Source organism: Melanerpes formicivorus, unplaced genomic scaffold (genome assembly GCF_026170545.1).
Source record: "Melanerpes formicivorus ecotype bairdi unplaced genomic scaffold, bMelFor1.0.p_v2 SCAF_371, whole genome shotgun sequence".
NCBI classification, from domain to species: domain Eukaryota; kingdom Metazoa; phylum Chordata; class Aves; order Piciformes; family Picidae; genus Melanerpes; species Melanerpes formicivorus.
In genome coordinates, this window is record NW_027142723.1 from 115,001 (window position 1) to 117,500 (window position 2,500).

The 2,500-nt window shown below is 77.1% G+C and overlaps 1 non-coding gene across 1 annotated transcript; it reads right to left on the reverse strand.

Annotated features, from left to right (window-relative positions):
• Positions 1 to 381: 381 nt before the first annotated feature.
• Positions 382 to 534, reverse strand: LOC137459506 (5.8S ribosomal RNA). The gene has a single exon (XR_010992356.1). It is a non-coding gene; the product is annotated as a 5.8S ribosomal RNA (ribosomal RNA).
• Between the last annotated feature and the right edge of the window lie 1,966 nt (positions 535 to 2,500).

Here is a 2,500-nt window from a genome sequence, read left to right on the forward strand (position 1 = left end):
GAACGGGAACCCCCGCCGCCCACGGCAGACGCGCGCGCGGACGCGGCAGCACGGCACGGTACCCCCGCGGTACCCACCCGCAGACAGCCGCGCCCGCGCGGGAGTGCCGGGGGGGGCGAGGCCCGCGCCTCCTCCCCCAACCGGGCTCTCGTCTCCCCCAACGCCCCACCGGGCGTCGCTGGACCAACGGGGAACCCCTGCCGGCGAAGCCCCGGCGGGACGAACTCCGCGAGAGCGGGCGCTCCGGGAGCGGGGAGCTACGGAGCGCTCCCCGAGTCTGCACTTAGGGGGACGAAGGCCCCTCCCCGCCCGGGGGAGAGCCTGCGAGGCGACCCCAGCCGCGCCGCTCGGCGGGCACCGAGGCGGCGATTGATCGTCAAGCGACGCTCAGACAGGCGTAGCCCCGGGAGGAACCCGGGGCCGCAAGTGCGTTCGAAGTGTCGATGATCAATGTGTCCTGCAATTCACATTAATTCTCGCAGCTAGCTGCGTTCTTCATCGACGCACGAGCCGAGTGATCCACCGCTAAGAGTTGTCTGGCTTTTCGGCACCGCCCCGCCAGCGCGGAGGGGCCGGGACCGCTCGCAAAGGAGCGGCCCCTCGGAGAGCGCGGCACGGCGGCCGCTCGCCTCACATTGACCGTACAAGCACAGGAGAGGGGGGGAAAATAAAACGAAACCCCGAAGCGGCAAAAGCAAGGGGCGGGGAGCCCGCGCTCCCGGCTTTTTTCCCTCCCCCGAGGAGGGAAAAACGCACCTTGCGGCGCTTCGGGGCCGGACCAGGCGCCCGGGCTCGCTCCGACCTCGGCGCGGAGGAGGCCCGCCGCGCGCCGCCGGGAACGTGCCCCGAACCCGGCCTCGCCTCGCGTGCACGGGGAAATAAAACCCCCTTCGCTTCCCCACCCAACGGGGGGGGGGGGGTGTGTCTCTCGCTGGCCGCCCCGTGCCGTCGCGGAGACGCCACGAAGCGAGGCAGCGGAGACCCCCCCCCCCCCCACCCCGGGGAGCGAGGGGGGCCGGGCGCACAACCCCGCCGGAGGAGAGCGCGCGCGCGCCTCCGCACCGGCCCCTCCAACGCCGCCACCGCTGCGGCCCATCCCGGACTTTCTTTTCCCCCGCTTTGGCCCCGGGGCCGAGCCCCGGCCGGCTCGCGCCCTCGGGCGGCTTCCTCTCGCCACCGAACCCCCCCCCGCCGCGGGGGACGGAAAACGGCTTGCGAGACGGAAAGCCCGAGCCCACGTGGGACGCCACCGCGGCGACCCGCCGGCCCTCGCCGGGCGGCGCACCCGCCGACCGACAAACCCCAGCGGCACGAGCCCCTTCCATCCTCCCCCGGCGCCACCGCGCCGCCGGCTTCGCTCGCTCGACCCCTTCCGTGGCCCCGCGGCCAGGCGGACAGCGGACGGCGCTGAGCCGGGGGGCGGGCCCCCGCTCTCCCCGTTTCCACGCGGAGACCGGGGGTGGGACGCCCCCGGCTGCCCGCCCGTCCCCCACCCGGCACGCGCCGGGAAGGCGAACGGGGAAGCCCGCGGGCAGGGCCCGGGACCGGGACAGCCGCAGCCGGTGGCAGGGTGCCCTCCGGCGAGGGACCGGAGCCGGAGACGCCGAGCGACGCCCGCCGCCGCTCGGACGCGGTCACGCCACCCGAAACCGGCCCCGGACGGGGGGGAACCGGCAGCGCGAGACCGCCGAGGGCGCCAGCTCGCCGGGGCCCCGCTCTGGGGCCTGGGCAAAGGGAAAAGGGACCGGGAGGTCCGCAGCGGCCCGCGCCGCAAGAGGCGCCGCCGCCGAGCCGCGGCAACGCGCCCGCACAAAACCCCCGGCGGGGGCGAAGCGCCCTGGGCCAGCCCCCACCGCGGGGGCTCGCCGCCCCGGCCCGCGAGAAGCCCGCGCTTCAACGCGCCGCCGGGGACGCCCGTGGCGAGGCGAGGCGCGGGCCGGACCACGGCCGACCTCGCGCGGTGGGCTCTCTCCGGCCGAGCGCTCGGACCGCAGAGAGGGGGGGGCAGCAGAGTCCCCTCCCCGGCCCGGCGGGCCCCCGGAGGACGACGAGCGCGACGACGGCGGACCTAGCCAGAGGCATTGCGGGGGCAACCCCCGCCCCTCTGAAGGCACCCGCCCGCCCCCGCGCTCGCCCCCGCATCCGGGGGTGGCGCGCCGAGCCGCCCGGGTCTTTAAACCGCCGCCCGGCTTCCTCCGCGGTAGGGCAAGGCCGCGGACGAAGGCGCGGAACGCTAGGTACCTGACCCTGGGGTGAGGGAAACCAGACTTAAGGCCCCGCGGGGGTGCCTCCCCCCACTGCCGCCGTCGGGGGGAGCGTCCGCCCGCGGGGGCCGCGCCCGACGTCCGCCGCCACCACCGCGCCCCTGGCCTGGCCCGAGGCCCGGGGTTTCCCTCAGTCAGCCGGCGCTGCGCTCGGGGAGGAGGGACGCGGCTGGGGACGCCCATGCCGCGCGCTCGCCGCGCGGCGAGCGCCCGGCTACGGCGGCCCCGGCGGCGGA